At 41.5% G+C, this 20816-nt stretch overlaps 1 pseudogene; it reads right to left on the bottom strand.

Moving 5' to 3' along the window:
• Positions 1-14481: 14481 nt before the first annotated feature.
• LOC118718126 lies at positions 14482-20607 on the bottom strand (annotated as a pseudogene).
• Positions 20608-20816: the final 209 nt, after the last annotated feature.

Below are 20816 nucleotides of genomic sequence, written 5' to 3'. Positions count from 1 at the left end.
ACTTCAGGACTACCATTACTTGTTTGCAATTGTCTATCTATGTGGAGATGATTCTTTTTAAATGTAGTTTATTGATTTTTTACAGAAAGGAAGGGAGAAGGATAGAGAGTTAGAAACACTGACGAGAGAGAAACATCGATCAGCTGCCTCCTGTACACCCCCCACTGGGGAGGCACCCACAACCAAGGTACATACCCTTGAACCGGAATCGAACTTGGGACCTTTCAGTCCACAGGCAGACACTCTATCCACTGAGCCAAACTGGTTTCGGCTGGTTTTTAAAATCTCATAGTGTATATTTAATCAGTCTTTTACATATTAAATAAAAGACACTGTATATGACTTGGTATAGATAAACATATGAACAGTTAGTCTTTACAGTTAAGATTACATTGCTTTTACAAAACCAGATAATTAGTCCCTCTTAAAAACTGATATCTTAATGAGCTTCAGTTCTATCTGAGTGAGCTATAGCTTTCAACAAGGTTTTTCTCTCTTCTAAACCATGCCTGTCTGTTTATAATTGTTATAAAAGGGAAATCACATGTTTCCCATGTGTTTACTCTCAGTACTCTACAACAGCACCACTTCACTTTACTTCTGACACTTCTGGTCACTAAATGTGTGGGAGGAGGATTTCCCACATCACGCTGTTGGATGTTCTGTAATTCAAGTCTGACTTTCTCTACCTGGAGAGAGTGACAGACTCCAAAGATTAATAGCCCAGCCATACACAACACCCCTGCTCCCATGCACACAGGTGTACACAGACACCCCTCTCCCCCGCAACACACACTCAGACATGAGTTACAAGTGCAGGTTGCTTCTGATCTATAATATGTAAATCAGAAAGTCCCACAACCCCCTCCTTGAATTTAATTAATTTGCTAAAGAAGCTCACAAAATTCAAGAAAACATTTTACTCACTACATTACTGATTTATTCTAAAACAATATAACTCAAGTTTCCAGTTATAAAAGTAAGTTCTGGGGGCTATAGATTATAATACTGTCTTGTTGTCTTGTACACTTGAAATTTACTAAGAGAATATATCTTAGGCATTCTTAACACACACACACACACACACACACACACACACACACACACACAAAATAGGTAATTAGGTAAGGTGATAGGTATGAGAGTGAACCTGCTGGTGGTAATTGTTATGCTCAGATTTCAAGATCCCCAAGGACCACCAGGGAGCCAAGTCTGATGCAAAAAACAGAAGAGCCTTTATTCAAACTCGAGCCTGGTCTCCCTGCCTCTACCGACGCAGCGGCAGAATGCAGAGAGCCCCGAGCTCTGAAAGTGTGGTCCTTTTTATAGGGTTTAGGGTTGGGTGGTGGGGTGATGCTCGGACCACTGAGTTGGCTGGTTCTGATTGGTGGGGTGAGGGCCAGGGTCCGGTTACGCTGAGTTACTTCCCTCTGTATTTCTATTGGCTGATTTAAGGGTGGGTTAGGTAATTGATACATATTGTGGTCTTTCTCTGAAAAGGGTTATGTTGGAGACATAGTTATAAAAGACAGTTACACAGTACAAAACGGAGTCAGTCCTGCTCTGCCCTTGAAAGAAGGCTTATGTGCTGGGAAAGGGCCATGAGACCATATCTGAAGGCCTGGACTGTTGTTAGCACTGATAAGTCTATAGTCCAAGGTCTCTCTAGAAGCATGCTCCAACATTCTCACTCTCTTACAGTAATCATTTCATAAAGGATATGAATATCAAATCATCAGGTACAATTTAAATATATATCATTGTATATGTCAATCATACCTTGATAATATATATTCAAGAAGAATCCAGATAGGAACAATGCATAGGCCAAGGTATGTGGGAAGGGGCATGAGCTTCCATACTTTTTCCAGGTGCTCCACTCTCCTTGTATCACCACATGTTTACCAAGCTGGAAACTGAACCCCATCTTGAGGGTTTTATGGAGGATTCATTACATAGCCATGGTTGTTTAAATCACTGGCCATTTGGGATTGATTCAACATCCCGCCTCTCTCTTCCTCCAAGTTCAAGGGCTGGGACTGAAAGTTTCATTCCTCTAATCACAGTTGGTTCCCCTGACAACCAGCACCAACCTAAGGGTTTTTTCTAAGATCACTCAATATAAACTCAGGAGTAATGGACTTATTATGAAAAGTAAAGGATACCTTTATTGATCCCATCACTTAGGAAATTTCAAGGGTTTTAGGAGCACTCTGCCGGAACATGATGAAGACCAAGTATATACTAGTATTTCTTTTTTTAAATCACATATTGCTTCTTGTCTCCTACCTGTAGGAGAGTTACTAAAAGACAGAGTATTGTTCTTTCTTTTCTCCTTCCAGAGTTAATTGTATTTTAACAATCAAGACACTATATCAAAGGGGACCTATGACTCAAGTATTCTTTGATGACTCAAATGCTGTAATAATGCAGCATCAGTAGGAGTAGGTAAGCTGTAAAACTGCTTTACTCAATAAACCTGCTGAAATAATTTCTTTCCCCAGCCCAATCCTTTCTTCAGTGTCCAGTTAAGCATGACTTAAAAGGAAAATGCTCATATTCACCCCAGATGAACAACAAATGATTAAAATTCCCAGAATTAATTATAGCAGCAGTGTTCTTGTTTCTGCAACTTTGATTCAGCTGCCACCATTAATATTGGCAGTGCCAGCAATGGCAGAAACTGATGAGCTGTGTGGAGATCTAATCTCTGTGTGGTACCAATGGTCTGTTGAATGTGAGGACACCTTTGGGTCATCTTACTCATCAATGACTGTAAAGAGAAGAAAAGATTGATTTGTAAACCTCTGTTTCAGTAACAAATAGAATTAACTTCAGAGGTTTTGTGAGGAGACTATGGAAAGGACTGTTAATAGAAGTATGGGCAAGAGCAGAGGATGCTGAGATATTAGCATGCCAAGAGCTGAAAAAGTAAAGAGAGAAAATAGGGTTATCAGAGTTCAGTGAGAGTGGAAGTCATGCGGAGTGGTTGTCTGGTAGGAAATATAGCCCTGAAGGGTTGTATCTACTGTCAAACACATGGGCTGGCAATAGGAAGGGAATGCCTACGCTGCTCTCCCCTACTGCCCTCTTGCAAAAGCCTCTGTTTGCTCTGTCATCAGAAAGCCAGCCCACAAACAGCCCAGAAAGCATAATTGGCATACTTACTTTCCTAACACAATGAACAGAGAAATGGGAGGTCCTCTGACTTAGTCTCCTCTTTTCTTCTCAAACTACACTGTCTTCCAAGATGATGCTACTTGAACTTTGGTATCTAGACCATTTATGGAAATCATTTTTAGTGCAGATCTACAGATAAGTCTTCTTATATGAGCTACAAACCTGTATATGTTTGAAGCAGGATTTCATATATTTTATATTATATTTGTAACAGTTCTCAGCTCTCCTTTATTTTTTAAACAACTGTCAACAAAAGAAAAAAAGAGCCTATTTTATGTCATAAAACTAATTATGTTAATGTTATAAACTGAGATGATTAAATTCTAGAATCAATAGATTAATCTACTTGCTCTGTTCAGTGTAGCAATGTATATGAAATGTGTAACTATATTGCATTTTCTCTTAATTTTGTCCTTGTAAATTATATTGGTTAAAAGGAAATCTTTTTAGACACCTAGATATCAGAAATAATTCCTCTATCCTATATAATATCATAATAACTTTAAAAACTGTTTTTTCTTATTAGTTGCCATACTTGATAAAATCTTGGCCAAAAATAATATTTAAACTAACATCTGTGATTTTCTGAAAGTCTAAGTCTTTGTTATATTTTTAGAAAAGAAAAAATTTTATCTTAGTTATAAGTACATCTATATATATAAAAACCAGTGACCAGAATGCTGTAACAACCAGAATGACCAGTTGCTATGATGCCCACTGTGGCCAGCAAACTGGCCCAATCAGGGGATGGGGTCTGCCAGCCAACCTCTTGAGGCCCCTCATCCCAATAGGGGACAGGGCAGGCAATCCAACCTCCTGAAGCCCCTATTCCTGCCCAGCCCCACCCTAGATAGTCTCTTCCCACCAATTGAAGTTGGGGCTAGCTGGCCAACCTCCCATGACCCCTCCCTTGACAACTGACCCCCGATTGGCCTAAAGCCACTACTTGGCCACTGACCCCCGATTGGCCCACCTACCCCATTCATGGTCAGGGCAGGCCAGCCCACTGTCCACAGTCCCTCCCCCTAGCCAGCCTGGCCCTGATGGTTCTGATTAAGGATGGGCTGGCTGGACCCCACCCATACACACATTTGTGCACTGGGAATCTAGTCTTATAAATAAAAGCCTTGGTGGTCCTCATGCCATCATGCCATGATGCCCTAATGCCATCACAGTGCATCACCAGGAGTCAGCCAATGACAAGACAGAATAGGCCCTTGATGTCAGGGAGGGGCGGGTCCTGAGCACTTGGTGCAGAGGGAATAGGACAGGCTCCATGGGAGGGAACTCAGAGCAGAGCTGCAAGTGGAGCTGGTCACATTGTTAAGGATATGTCAGTGCTACATCCTTCAGGTTTCAAGGAGAGGGAGACTCAAGTGATTCCAGATTTTAAAGGGCACTCTGAAAAAAATATAAAGAGACTTCTGAGTCCCTACCTTTCTCAGACTTGAGGGTCATGGAGTGCAGGCTGAACTCAAGGAAAAATTATTCTGGGAGACCCTGGGCAGGTCACACTCAGCCTCAGACTTCATTTTCCTGGTGAGTGTCAGGTGGCTCTCCCCACCTTCACCCTGTTGCGAAGTTCAGGCTTCAGAACATGAGTCAAAAGGCTGAGAGCTTCCTTGGTGGTTGGGAAGGCAGGGTAGGGGGACAGTGAGCAGGCTAGTCCTAGGAGACCCTACACGTGCACGATTAAATTGTGTTCTGGGCCTCTAGTAACATATAAATCAGGAGCATGCTGAATGCCCTCTTAGCAGAGAGATTAATTAATTTTTCATTTAAGTAAACAGTTTCTATCAGCCATAAGTGAAAAGAAAATCTTGCCATTTGGGACAATATTGATGAATCTTGTTGTCATTATACTAAGTGAAATAGTCAGAGAAAGACAAATGCTATATGATCTCACTTACAAGAAGAATTTATCCCCTAAAACTCTCCTTCCCCCCAATAAAAGCTCAAATATTAATTGGTGGTTGCCAGAAAAGGATATAAGGCATGGGCAAAATGGGTGAAGGGAGTCAAAAGGTACAAACTTCCAGTTAAATAAGGCATGGGGATTTGGTATACAGCAGAGTGACTATAATAATGAAAGCATAATATATTAATTGGACTGGACATCCTTTAGACGACCTTCCAGATGAAGCCACAGCAGGAGGGGTCTGAGGCAGAGGCAGCGCAGCCGTGGTGGGGCTTGAACCCCTTGCACAAATTTCGTACATTGGGCCTCTAGTCCTATATAATAAAAGCCTACTATGCTAAGTGTCTGGTCAACCAATCAAAGAGTAATATGCTAATGATGTTCTAAAGCAGCTTAACTGCTTGCTAGGATATGCACTGACCACCAGAGGACAGATGCTCCAACCAATAGGCTATTGTGCACCTGTCTTCCTTCTGAGTTTGATAGTCTGTTCGAGGTCCTTTGGCCTGGCTTGCACTCTCTCGCAATCTGAGACCCTTTAGGGGATGTTGGAGAGCTAGTTTCTACCCAATCCTGCAGGCCAGGTTGAGGGAGCCCCACTAGCATATGAATTCAAAGCTAATCTATCTAATAATAGGGTAATATGCAAATTGGTCAGGATGCCATCACATAATGAGGAGCAGCAGGCTGCATGCTCAGCAGGGGCAGGTGGGCAGAGACTTGTAGCATTGGGAATGGGGGTAGGGAAGGTGAGGCCTGGCTGGCGGAGGGCAGCCTGTGCTGGAAAACAAGTCAGTTTCACTAAAAAAGAGATGTTGACAGAAAGCCAGGAAGGCTGGTCAACAACCTTAATTGCTCTGAACCTTTAGTTGAGATATTGTTAGCTGAAGCAGAATCTACTTTGTTTGTCCCATGAAAGTTTCTGTTATTTCCTGCCTAAGGGCTACATGTAAATTTCTGTTTATGTTGCCTAAGATGTTTTCCCCAAAGCCTCAATAAAAGGGAATGGCAGGGCCAGAGCAGGTAGTAGTTCTCCCACTAGAGTTGGATTACCACCTGGCCCCCCATATCACCAAATTGAATTCAGGTAGTAGTTCTCCCACTAGAGTTGGACTACCACCTGGCCCCCCATATCACCAAATTGAATTTCTTCAAGTCTCTTTTCATTTGAACCTGAAAAGAGAACTTGAACCCTGAATTGGAACTCTTTCTACGCAGGCCGTGAAAGAGAGTCCTATATCTGGCACCTTCAACGCGGGACTTCTGGAGGAGAAGGTATTTTTCACCTAAGAGCGAAGGAAGAAAAAAAATTATACCAAGAAAAGGTGTGGAAGATTCACTGGAAAAAGGTGAGGGAAATTCACCGCACTCAAAGCCCACGGCCAGCTGCAGAGTCTCGAACTGTAAATAGGGTGAAAAAGTCTTTTTTCAGTCAGGCTAATGGGGAAGAATTAGGTTATAAAGTAAATTTTATTATAAAATTTTGGTTTGTATGCTTAAAGAATGTGGTTTCTTGTTAAAATTTAGTTTGTATATGGAATTTAAAATCTGTAATAAGAAATGAGACTCCCCAGCTGAAACTCCCTCTGGTGCAGAGAAATTCAAAGGTGGCAGAAGAGGGCAAGGCTATCTGCTCTCCTGCAATGAGATTACTTAAAATTTTCTTTAAAAATTATAAAAGAATTCACAGGGAAATGCTGATCTTGGCCAAATTGGGTGCTAGTTATTACTTCAGAAAGCAAAAAAGAAAGAAAAAATTTAAGACCTGTTTTTATCTTTTAAGCATGAAAAAATGTGAAGCCAAATCTTTTGCTAAAACTTCCCCCAAAGTAAGCTAAGGAATGTGGTATTTTGCATTTGAATGGCTACAAACTTCCTCCAGAATCCTGTGGCAATTTTTTTTTTTTTGGAAGTTGGCTTAATTATATAAATAAAAAGGTAAAGTTTAAAGTTGCCTCATAAAAAATCTAGAGGACAGAATGGAAGCTCTTAATTGAGTATGTCTTGTATTTTTCTTAGAAATGTAAAGTGTTATTAATCTAAGACATGCAAAATATATTTGACTTGCCAGCTTTAAAAGTTCAAAGTGCAAATTAAATGGGGAGAAATTATATAGTTAAAATGTGTTTTCTTTAATAATTAGGAATTCAAAATAAGTTGCTTATTATTGGTCTAATTAAAAAAGAGGATTAATTCTGTGATCTCAACCAAAAATTTTCTATGCAAAAACTAGTCTAAATCTAATTGATATCTTAAGATAATAATAAAAGGTATTATAATATTTAAATCATATATGGATTTAGATATTTGTTTGATAGTTTTTTCCATGTTAAAATTTCAAGGCCTTACAGAGATGATTCTTGGAAAGCTCCAAGGGCCCGGAGTAATACAAGAAATTTGTTTTCTCTTAAAGGAAATCTTTTTAAAACAGATCTAATATACTTGAAATTGCATGGAAAGCCTTAGCAAATAAAATTTAATAAATATATTTTAAATATTTTAGGAGTTTACAGGCAAGTATTGTTGCCGGCAAAGGAAAGCAGTTAACAACTCAGATAGGATATCAACCTTTTTAGGAGCGGTCACTGCTCCATCTCCTCACCCTCATGCTGATCCTATCCAATGGAAAGATGATAAACCTATATGGGTGGATCAGTGGCCATTAACCAAGGAGAAATTAAGTCATATTCATGAATTAATACAAGAGCAAATAGAGGCTGGCCACATAGAACCTTCCAATAGTCCTTGGAATACGCCTATATTTATAATCCCTAAAAAGGCGACAGGAAAATGGATGGGGCAAAGAAGTAGGGGACTATCACTAATTTCTCTTGGAAGAGGTACAGAAAATGTAACCAAGATCTTATTTATTCAAAAAGAAATTGATAGCCAGTTTAAAATTGAATTTCTATGGCCTTGAGTAAAAAATATCCTTATATGAAATTATTCTACAATGTCATTATAATTTTGATATTTTATACCAGCATACACCAAACAAACTTACAAACTAATTCTTTGAATATTTGGCAACAATTTAAAAGCGTATAAAAGGATTTAATCCCTTCCACTGTGTGGAAGGCCCCCTGGGAAGGCACTTGAGCATTCTATATTGGCCCTTCTTGCTCTTTTTGCCAAAGAGGGACCAACTTCTCACAATCTTATTATTCACAGCTGTTGCCTGAGTTTTCAAATTATGCTGAGGTTGAAGCCTTGTGGTGGCTGGTACCATGTATCTGTCTCTTGCCAAATGGAGTAAGTTGGACCCTCCCTGGAAAAGAAACCTGGGTTCCCCAAGATATCAATGCCAGGACCCCGCCATCAGGTGAGGGGATCCCAAGGCAGGTACTGAGCATGGAGGCCATAGGGGCATAAGTTACCAAGGAGACAGAACTGAACCTCACATCACCCTGCTTGGCCCCAGAGGATGGCTGGTTAGCCAATGATGGGTAAGATTCCTCAAGGGAGGAGCAACCTAAGACAGGCACAGTTGCAGAGGGGCCATCAGGAGAGAACTTGGGGGTCAACAGAGGTGAAGCACAGATCCTCGCCCCCCCCCCCCCCCCGCAACATTGCAGGGGCTTGAACACTCACCCCTTCTGAGGGAGGTCTCCTGCCCCATGGTTGCTTCGAGCTTCCCATGCCAAGCTCAGATCAAGACCCAGGCAACAAACGGAAACTTGTCCAGCTCAGATCAGGACCTAGGCAACAGAGACTTGGCCGACAACAGCTACCCTATATCTAAATCTAGTCTAATACCAAGAATGTTTAGAGCCTTCTCAAGGATGCAAATAATCCTTTGCATTAATATTTACAGGGTAAACTAAAATTATTGTTAGAATATTAAGTTTTACAGTAAAATAGTAGTCAAGTTTCAGATTAATTTAAATTGGCTAATTGAAATAAGTAAATATTCAAGAAAATTTCATTATATAAAAAGTTGTTTCTAAAGTATTAACTAAAATTTCAATTGGTAGTTCATTTCAAGGTAAAATTGCTTAACATGTAATGAATTTAAAAGCAGTCATATTTTTGTGCAAAAAATTAAAATTTGAAGACTGCATTATAGAAATTTTCAAAAAGCCTCCTAATAATTAAATAAAAAAAGGGGGGATAGTGGAAACATATTATATAACATATTCAGAAAATTTTTTCTTTAAAAAAACCCACAAAAAACTAATTTTTATTTGTAAATACTAACAGCAGGATGAAAAATACACATGATGTCAGAATAAGCCAAAGGAAAATTGTTTGGGCAAAAAATTAAAAGGATCCCAAGTAAAATTTATGGAAAAGATTCCATTATTAACTTTTGGTTGAGAATATGTTTGTATATTTTCAGAAAACAACTCCAATACCATATGGATTCCTACAACAGAGAGGAATTGACAGGAATACCCCAGCCATAAAGACAAGAGGAGAGACAATTCAGAGATGGAAGATGCTGACGACGCCTTGCCATACTAGCAGTCAGCAGATGTGCATTGCTGCAGGTTGCCAGGACCAAACCAGAGTTCAGACCTGCATTGCCACTATTTATCCACCATTTGGATACCATTGCTGACATGGACTCAGAACTGTTGGACATTAAAATTTTGGACTCAGAACTGTTGGACATTAAAATTTGGACTAAAAAAACTATTGGACATTGAATCTGGGATTCAAAAACTGTTGGCCCAGAAAGAAACATACTGCAGACTGATTTCATTTGACTGTCAGCATAGCCATTGTTGCTTGTTTCAATTTTTGTTCATTTCTAGTCTGCATATGAAACATTTTCAAGGAAAGAAAATGGGGGAGATGCTGGAAAACAAGTCAGTTTCACTAAAAAAGAGATGTTGACAGAAAGCCAGGAAGGCTGGTCAACAACTTTAATTGCTCTAAACCTTTAGTTGAGATATTGTTAGCTGAAGCAGAACCTACCTTGCTTGTCCCATGGAAGTTTCTGTTATTTTCTGCCTAAGGGCTACATGTAAATTTCTGTTTATGTTGCCTAAGATGTTTTCCCCAAAGCCTCAATAAAAGGGAATGGCAGGGCCAGAGCAGGTAGTAGTTCTCCCATTAGAGTTGGACTACCGCCTGGCCCCCCATATCACCAAATTGAATTTCTTCAAGTCTCTTTTCATTTGTGTGCAGCCCTTCTCCAGAACGTGAACCCTGAATTGGAACTCTTCCTACGTGGGCCGTGAAAGAGAGTCCTGTACGCCTGTATTCCCCACAAGGTGACAGTGACTGTGAGCACTCCTGATGGCGACCTCCGCTTGCCCAGAAGGACCACAGATTCCTTCTGCCAAGTGGCAGCAGAGCCACTCTGCCGGGAAACCTTTGCACCAGCAGCAAAGGCAAGTGAGGGAAAGGCCAAGCTCCACAGCTAAGAGTTTCTGGCCTGGCTATGCCCCACCTTGGCCTTCAGCATGGGGCAGGGGTTCTGAGAAAGACAGCTTCTTTCTTTGGCTCCTCAAACTCCCAGGCCACCTCCATCATCCCTCAAAACCCCTCATGTCAGGGTCAGAAATCAGTGGAGGCCTCTAGGTGTCCAGGCAACCAATGTAGGGAACTTCCTCTAGCAGCCAAACACAGTGACCCTGGGCTGGAGAAAGATGTGTAGCCAGGAGAGCCCTGTAAGACATGGTCTGCCCATCACTGGATGAGAGCATCCAATTGGTTAAGCACAGGAAAATTTGGAGCTGATGGCTGCTACTGCTTGCCCAGGATGGGTCCAGGGCTCCAGCAAGCTGTTGATGGCCACTACCACTGTGAGGGCCTGAGGCTCAGGCAATGAGGGCTGGGCAAAGCTCAGGCAGCCTTTTGGCTGGCAGTGGCAGCAGCAGAGGTGTGATGGGGGCATCATCTTCTCATGATTGCAGGGTCACTTCCCACAGAGGGAGGCCAGAGGCAGCAGCAGTGAGAGGGTGATGGGGCCAGTGCTGATCAGCCTGTCACCTCCCACAGAAGGAGGCCAGACTACAGCTTAGGCCCACTCCCCATGTATGAATTTTGTGCACCAGGGCACTAGTAATACTATATTGTGTGTTTGAAAGTTCTTAAGAGAGTATGAGATCTTAAAAGTTCTCATCACAAGAAAAAAATTGTACCTGTGTAGTAATGGATGTTAAATACACTTATTATGGTGATAATTTCAAAATATAAAATCACATTGTACACCTGAAACTAATATAATTCAATTATACAATATTTTTTAATGAACAGCTTCTAGTTGTCCATTTAACATCTCCACTGGAAGTCTAAATGTTAACTTAGAGTTAATACTTCAAAAATGATTCCATTATATTTTCCATAAGCACATCCTTCTCAAAACAGACTAGAAATAGATTGGAAATTCTAGAATAATAATTTAATAATACCTTTAAAGTATTTTGATTTTTACTTAGTCTTTTATAGCTATGTCATATAATTAAACCACCAAATGCAATGACTATGGCATTGTTTAGATAAAGAGAAATAAGTCTGGAGATTGGATTAATATACTGTACTAGAGTTTATTTATCTGGTGAAAATAAAAACATTAGGCATGAGGTTGTTGAGTTATAACACACAGTGATTAAGGAGACAGTGGTATCCATAAAGAAAGAAAATAAACATATTTTCTACTTTCTCTAAGTAAGCCAATAGCAGTCAATTCAATGCTAATGGATATTTCTTTCCCTAAGCCTTGTTAGATACTTAGTAATTCACAGCTGAATTTTCAGAGTAACAAGCGACAAGACTAAAACAAGTGCTTCATTTTTATTTTTCTTAGCCTGAGTCAAAATTAGTAGCTCCATGTTGGCACAGCTTTGTGAAAAAAACCTGTAACTTACATTGCTTCCTAAGGAGTTCAGAACTTATGAATTACTGGTTTTCTGATAGAGAAAGGCCATGTCATCTAAGCTGGAAACTCAGGTCACCATTTTATAAGTAATACTAGAAGCCCATTGCACAAAATTCATGCATGGAAGTGGAGTGTGTGTGTGTCCCTCAGCCCAGCCTTCACCCTCTCCAATCTGGGAACCTTTGAAGGATGTCTGACTGCCCATTGGACATCCCTCTCACAATCCAGGACTGCTGGCTCCCAACCTCTTCCCTGCCTGCTTGCCTGAGTGCCCTAACTGCTTCTGCCTGCCAGCCTGATCACTACCTAACAACTCCTCTGCCAGCCTGTTTGCCCCTTACTTCCCTCCCCTGCAGGCCTGATCTCCCCCAACTGCCCTTTTCTGCAGATACCTCCAATTGCCCTCCCCTGCTGGCCATCTTAGGTCCACATGGGGGAAGCCATCTTTGACCACGTGGGTGCAACCATCTTGTGTTTTAGAGTGATGGTCAATTTGCATATTACCTCTTTATAATATAGGATAAAAATTTAGGGTGTTCTTTGTTTTATCTTTTTTATTTTTTTTAAAAGGTCTTTATTGGTTAAAGTATAGCATGTCTTCTTTTTCCCCCATTGACCTCTTCCCAGCCACTCATATCCCCCCAGCACATGTCTTCACTGCCCTACTGTCTATGTCAATGAGTTATGCCTATATGCATGCATACAAGTCCTTTGGTTGATCTCTTACCCTTCACCCCTCCATCCCCAGAGTTTGATGTTTATTCAATGCCTCAATGTCTCTGGATCTATTTTTGTTCATCAATTTATGTTCATTGTATTCCACAAATTATTTTTCTCTGACTGGCTTATTTTGCTTAGTATAATGCACTCCAGTTTTATCCATCCTGTTGCAAATGGTAAAAGTTACTTCTATTTTTTTATATAGTGGAGTGATATTCCCTCAGGTAGATGTACCACAGTTTTTAATGCACTCATCTGCTGATGGCCACTTAGGCCGTTTCCAAATCTTAGCTGTTGTAAATTGCACTGCTATGAACATTGGAATGCATATATCCTTTCTGAATGATGTTTCTGATTTCTTGGGATATATTCCTAGAAGTGAGATTACTGGGTTAAATGAGAGTTCCATGTTTAATTATTTTAGGAAACTCCATACTGTTCTCCACAGTGGCTGCACCAGTCTGCATTCCCACCAGCAGTGCATGAGGGTTCCTTTTTCTCCACATCCTCACAAGCACTTGTTGTTTGTTGAATTGTTGCTGAACAGCCATTCAGACAGGTGTGAGATGATACCTCTTTATCATTTCGATTTGCATCTCTCAGATGCTTAGTGATTTTGAGCATGCTTTCATATATCTCTTGGCCTTCTGTATATCTTTTTTTTGAAAAATGTCTGTTTAGGTCCTTTGCCTATTTCTTGATTGGATTGTTTATCTTTCTTTTGTTATGTTGTATGAGTTTCCTATAAATTTTGGAGACTGAAACCTTGTCAGAGCCCTAACCCGTTTGGCTCAGTGGATAGAGCATCGACTTGCAGACTGAAGGATCTCTGGTTTGATTCCAGTCAAGGGCATGTACCTGGGTTGTGGGCATATCCCCAGTGTGAGGTGTGCAGGAGGCAGCTGATCTATGTTTCTCTCTCATTGATGTTTCTAACTCTCTATCCCAATCTCTACCTCTCTGTAAAAAAAATCAATAAAATATATATATATTTTTTAAAAACCTTATATATTTTTTGTATATGGTGTAAGTTGGTGGTCCAGTTTCATTTATTGCATGTATCTGTCCAATTTTTCCAATGTCATTTATGGAAGAGACTCTCTTCACTCCATTGTATGGACTTGCCTCCTTTGTCAAATATTAATTGGGCATAATGGCTTGGGTCCATCTCTGGGTTCCCTGATATGTCAGTTTTGTGCCAGTACTAAATAGTTTTGAGGACAGTGGATTTGTAATATTGATTGATATCTGGTATTGTGATCCCTGCAACTTTGTTCTTCTTTTTCAGGATTGCTGCTGCTATTCGGACTCTTTATTTTTTAAAATAACAAATGAATATTTGTAGAGTTTGTTCTAGATCTTTGAAATATGCCAATAGTATTGTAATGGGGATTTCATTGTATCTATACATTGTTTTGGGTTGTATGAACATTTTAATGAAGTTGGTTTTACCACTCTATGAACACAGTATATTCTTCCATTTGTTTATGTCTTTCTCTACCTCTTTTTTCAACGTCCTGTAGTTTTAATAGTACAGGACTTTTTTTTTAAGGTCCAATGACAGCATTTAGTGTCTACACACACTACACACACAAATCATGCTTAGAAATGTAATCTGGGCACCAGCATGTCTAGAAATTTTATACAATGAAAAGCCCCCAACAACCCCTAAGCTGTAAGCAGCCAGGCCCTCCATTGGCTGTCAGCTCTGGTCCCTGCCAGGGCAAGTGGCCTGCGGCCAGCCCATGCCCCAAATGGGAGTCATTTGTGTAGAACCTGCTCCCATAAGCTCCAGCTCCTGCAAGAACTGGTGGCCAGGCCAGGCACAGGGAGCACTCTCAGCTAAGCACTCAGCTCAAACAGTCTAACGTCCAGCAGCTGTGCAGCCCGGCCCACCTCAGCCCTTGCCCGTTCCTGCTCAGCCAGAGCCTCCTCCAGGCTGTGCTCTGTCACCCGCAGCTGGTGCTTCAACTCCTCCACATTGCGGGTTCCCAGGTCCTGCACCTTCTGTTGCCTCTCCTCCCAATCCACTGCGTTAGGGGCTTCACGGGGCCCACCACCTTGGCCCTTGAGCATCTGGATCTCATGCTCAGTGCTCACCTGGTCCTTGGTTTGCACAAAGGACTCCAGCTGTTCCAGTGCCTGGCCTGGCTCCTCTTTCTCACTGACTGGGGTTGGCTCTGTGGCTGCCTGGGCCTCCAGTTCGGCCACCCTCTGCTGCAGCCCCTGGGCCTCTGCATGCTGTGCCTCTAGCTGCCGCCTTCACTGGGTGGAGGCCGTGTTGGCCTCTCTCAAGGCGCTCTCCAACTTGTCCTTGCTGTTCTGCAGCGCGAAGAACTCGGCCTCCCATTGTACCCCGCCCATGGAGCCCTCTGACAGCATCTTCTTAAACTGCTCTCAGTCTGCAGGGCCAGGGGCTTCCGTGCTCTGGTTGCAGAACAGTTTCTCATCGATGGGGGGACCATTGGTGCTGATGAGGGGGCTCGGGGGCACCTGGTGAGTGGAGAGGCCCAGGGCTGGACTGGTGAGCTCCCCCTCATCCTGAGATTTTCCCCACACCAGCCTTGCTGCTTCCTTCATTTCTTGGAACTTCTCAGCAAACTGGGTTAGATGCTGTTCAGAAGTTAAGCCAAGGCCGAAGACAATGTTGGCACGACTGTCTGCCCATTGTCCGAACTTCTGGGAGGTTTTGGTAAAAGTCATGTTGGGGGTGACAGTACTGTTGATAATGGCCATGGCACCCCCAATGCTGATACTTCTGTAGATGAGGTGGGTGGCATCATAGAAGCAGGAGACGGTGAGTGTGTGCTTGCCTTCAGGGATCCAGGAACACATGTGCCCTTGTGCTGAAGATGGACTGCTCCCTGGCTGTGGAATTGGTCAGGCTGGGCTAGGTGGGCTCCAAGGGGCAGCCAGAGAGGTGACAGGAGCTGCTGGTTTGGCCTTTGCTTATTTGTTCAACTGTGGCCAGATCAGGGCGCTGCTGGAGGGCAGACTCATCCTGGACCCCCAGCCTCGCTGGGGAAATGGAAGTACCCTAACTTCCATTTCTAACTTCACCAGGCATCTGCCCCAGCAAAAGATTTGGCTTTGCTCTCAGGCTTAAGCCACAAAATGCATGAACAAAGAGAATACCATCTGTTCTGTGCAGTGTGACTTTTCCTTATTACCAAAAATATAATTAAAAAAAAATAGTAACTGGAAAGGTGTCGGCAGGGCCTAGGGTTCTGGAAGTCATTCAGGGTGTGCTGAATGCCGATGGCTAAAGCTCTGTAGCGAGGACCATTTGGCCCTTTGGTGGGGAGGGCCATGTACAGGACTTTTACCTCTTTAGTTAACTTTATTCCAAGGTATCTTATTTTTGTTGTTGTTGTTACAATGGTAAATGAGATTGTTTTTTAGTTTCTCTTTCTGTGAGTTCATTATTGGTGTATAAAAAAGCCATAGATTTTTGGGTGTTAATTCTGCATCCTGCTACATTACCAAGTTAATTTAAGTTTAGTAGTTTTATGATGGAGTCTTTAGGGTTTTCTATGTACAATATCAAGTCATCTGCAAATAATGATGTTTTACTTCTTTTATTACACTTTGGATGCCTTTTATTTCTTCTTGTCTGATACCTATGGTTAGCACTTCTAGTACTATGTCAAAAAGGAGTGGTGAAAGTGGGCATCCCTGTCTTGTTCCTGTTCTTAGGGGAAATGATTTCAGGGTATGCATATTGAATATAATGTTAGCTGTATGTTTGCTATATAAAACTTTTATTACATTGAGGTATGATCCCTCTATTCTCACTTTCCTGAGAGTTTTTACCAATAAAGGGTTTGGATTTTGTCAAATGCTTTTTTTTTTTATATCAACTGATATGATTATGTGATTTTTGTCTCTCAATTTGTTTATGTTATGTATCATGTTTATTGAGTTGCAGTTATTGTATCATCCTTCCATCACTGGAATAAATCATACTTGGTCATGTTGTATGATCTTTCCAATGTAATGATGAATCCAATTTGCTGGAATTTTGTTAAGGATTTTAGCATCTATGTTTAGCATCTATGAGGCCTAAACTGGCAGTCGACATCCCCCGAGAGGTCCCAGATTGGAGATGGTGCAGGTTGGGCTGAGGGCACCACCCCAGTGCACAAATTTTGTGCACCGGCCCTCTAGTACACACACACACACACACACACACACACACACACACACACACACACTAGAGGCCTGATGCATGAAATTTCATGCACTGAGGGCTGTCTCTCAGCCCTGCCTGCATCTTCTCACAATCCTGAACACCTCGGGTAGGGTCCTTAGGCCTGGCCTGAGATCAGGGCCTATTGAAGCACCCGGCCCCACCCCTGCTGCTTGCCATCTGTGTTGTGCTGCCCCTCACCACCCATGCCACCGGTGGTCTCCTTCTGCAGGTGATAGGAGGGGGTATGATCACTTAGTGGGCCTGGGCCTCCCTCTGTGGAGTGATCACTGGCAGTCCGCACACCTTCCACAGAGTCACTGCCAGTGGCCTAGGCCTCCCCCTTTCTTTGCTGGGGATCTGGGCCTGCCTACCTGATCACCCCTAACTGCTTGCTGGGGGGCAGGGCCAGCCCTGTGAGGGTCCATCGGCCTAACTGATGACCCCTAACCACTCTGCCTGCCTGCCTGATCTCCCTAACTGATTGCTTGGGGATGGGGCCAGCCCAGAGATAGGCTGTGGTGGTTCTAGTCTCTGGTTATTCTGGTCATTACAATTATGGTGCTGGCCTTTTATTAAAAGGCCAGGTTTGACTATATTTAGTTATAGTTACAGTTATACATGATTATTTCACCATATTTTAAAAGGCTACTGTATCTATTTCACAGGTATAATACAAAGAAAATACTATAAGGCACATAAATTTGTTGTTACTGTTATTATTAGAATGGTAGGCATAATTGATAATAAATTACAAAAAGGGCATAAACATTTGGTTCTGATACTAGGTCCATGTCACTGCTAAAGGCCCACATTCCACAGAGATCCAGGCAAATGGTGTTTGTTTGTTTGCTTGTGATCCTTTCTTCTGTTTAGCATGTGGTTATCATTTAAGGCTGAAGATGCTTGCTTGAACTTTTAACTTTGTTTTATTCTGCTCAGTTTGGAAAGTGCATGTCTCCATCCTTTTAAGAAAACTTCTCACAAATTCCTCTGCATATATCTCAATGATCAGAACTTAGTCCGTGCTTCACTTAGAAGGCATTCAAAGAAATGCAGTATTTTAGCTAATGGCAATGTATAAAGAGATTTAAAGTTGTTTTCTGTTGTGAAAGGAGAAGAAAATGGATATGTAGTGGTTTCAGAGCACTATATGTGGAAATGCTGCACAGGGCCCAAGGGACTGGTTACATGAGGACATCAAAATGCTGTAGCACTGGAGGAAGGGTCATTTAGTCATGAAGCAGCCCACACTGAAAGGAATGCTAAAGAAAGGAGCATTTTCTGTCAGTTCCTGAAGAAACACAGTTGTCTGGAACAATGAAACAGAGACTGCACCAGTGGCTGTGTAGAAAGGCACAATAAAAACCACATCTCAGATGGTTCTTGGGCTTCAACAAGAGCAATACAGACCTCTGGCAAGCAGTAAGTGAGAATTGGACCAAGAGAGGTAGTGAAAAATCTTGAATACATTAGAGAGGGCAGTGGAAACAGCCTTCTTCCAAAGTGGTTCATATTTCAAACAGCGTTTGAGGACTTTCTTGGCTATGAGAACAGACCCAGTCCTGCTTCTCTCACAAACTATCAGTATAGTGATGTCTGAGTCAGAAGTTAAGTAGGGGGGTGGCCCTACCTTATTTGGTAGCTCAGCATGGGAAGGTTGCATTATGTAAGTAAGTGTGACTTTGCTGAGACCTGAATTGGGGCAAACTGAACATAATAATTGCAGTAGATTAGAAACTCCAAACTCCTAAGAACATCAGGAGGTTATGTCTTTTTTTCCTACCCTCTCTTAATTTCTTTTTTGTTTCTTATTATAAATGGAAAGTATTATCAAGTAAAATTAAGAGGTGAATCTGCTCCCTGTGTAAATATCAATTAAAATACAATAATTCCATATTGTATAATTTATCTGCTTATTTGATAAGAAGTTAAATAAATACTATAAACTTTAGAGAATAAGAAAAAGTTGGAGGAAACACTTCTGATACCAAAGTATACTACAAAGCCATAATTATCTAAACAACATGGTACTGCATAAAAACAGACGTATAAATCAATGGAACAGAATAGAAAGCCCAGAATAAACCCATGCCGTTATAGTCAATTAATATTTTACAAAGGAGGCAAAACATGCAAAAGACTGAAGATAGTCTGTTCAATAAATAGTGTTGCGAAAATTGGAAAGATAAGTGCAACAAAAAAAACACAACTAGACCTCCTTCTTACACCACAACAAGAATAAACTCGAAATGCATTAAAAACTTAAATGTTAGACTTGAAGCCAATAAGAATTCTAAAATAAAACAGGCAGTAAAATCTGACATTTCTCGTAGCAATATTTTTTCTGACATATCTCCTCAGGCAGTGGAAACAAAAGCGAAACTAAACAAATGGGTCTATATCAAACTAAATTTTTGCACAGAAAAGAAAACCCTCAACAAAATGAAAAGACAACCCACCTAATCAAAGAAGATATTGACCAATGGTACATCTGATAAGACATTAACATACAAAATTTATAAAGAACTTATACAACTCAACACCACAAAGAAACAAACACAAAAAAACAACCCCACAAACAATCCAATTAAAAAATGAGCAAAAGACCTAAACAGACATTTATCCAAAAAGGGCATACAGATGGCCAACAGACATATGAGAACATACAAAACATTGCTAATTATTGGGGAAATAAAATTTAAAACCATAGTGTGATATTACCTAACACCTGTCAGAATAGTTATCAATAAATCAATAAACAACAAGTGTTGGCGAGAATGTGGAGAATAGGGAATGCATATTGGTGTGGCCACTATAGAAAACACTGTCGAGTTAACTCAAAAAAATTAAAATGCAACTGCTTTATAACCCAGCAATTACACTTCTGGACATTTATTCAAAGAAACCCAAAACACTAATTTTAAAAAATATATGCATCCTATGTTCATTGCAGGGTTATTTACAACTAGAGGCCCGATGCACAAAGATTTGTGGAAGAATGGCCTTCCTTCCCCTGGATGCTGGCACCCCTTTAACCTAGGCCAGAGCCCCCTTTCTGCCTTTGCTCCAGCCCAGAGGCGCCTTTCACACACTGCCCAGAGTCCGGGAGAGGCTGGGGTGGTGCAGAATGCCTGCATTGTCACCATTGCAACGATGCAACCATTTCACCCCCGGCCACTCAGCGCCTGCATATGCAAATTAACCTGCCATCTGGGTTGGGTTAATTTGCATAATTATTCCTGATTGGCTGGTGGGCATCATGAGGGTATCATCAATTTCCATTGTTCTCTTTTATTAATGTAGATAAGCAAGATTTGGAAGCAATCTAAATGTCCATCAGTGGATCAGTGGTTAAAAAGTCTGTGGTAAATCTTGAAAGTGACTGACTCAGGGCAACCAAGATGATGACATAGGTAAACACCTGAACTTGATGCCCTGCACAACCACATCAAAACTACAACTATAAGACAAAACTAATATCATCCAGAACCCTGGGAAGGCTGGCTGAGTGGAAATTCTACCACTGGAAGGAAAGAGAAAAGCACATTCAGTTTGGTAGGAGATGCGGAGGTATGGTGTGGAAGTGTGGAGGTACAGAGGCATGCACAAAAGGGGCTGGTAACTGGATACACTGTTGTCTTTTTCGATTGAGAGAGAGATACAAGCTCCTGACCGACTGATCTGAACTCCAGTTCCGGGAGAGACTCTGGAGACTCAGACTTATACCTCATACAGAGAGAAACTGGACTGTTTGGCATTGGGCGGCATTCTTTCAGAGGTTTTTCAGCAATCATTGTTCCTGCACTGTGTCATAGGACACAGATACCCGGGGGTCTCTTCAGGGGTGGGCTAATGGCTAACCATTCTGTTTCATCCACCATAGTGATTCCTAAGATCCCGCCCCACCCAATTTACAACTCCACCCAAGTTGTGCACAGAGGCTTTTGCATATGAATGGCCTGACCTTTTGCAATCTA

This window comes from Pipistrellus kuhlii, unplaced genomic scaffold (assembly GCF_014108245.1).
Source record: "Pipistrellus kuhlii isolate mPipKuh1 unplaced genomic scaffold, mPipKuh1.p scaffold_m20_p_1, whole genome shotgun sequence".
In the NCBI taxonomy this organism is placed as follows: domain Eukaryota; kingdom Metazoa; phylum Chordata; class Mammalia; order Chiroptera; family Vespertilionidae; genus Pipistrellus; species Pipistrellus kuhlii.
This window is presented reverse-complemented; position numbering and strand designations above follow the sequence as displayed.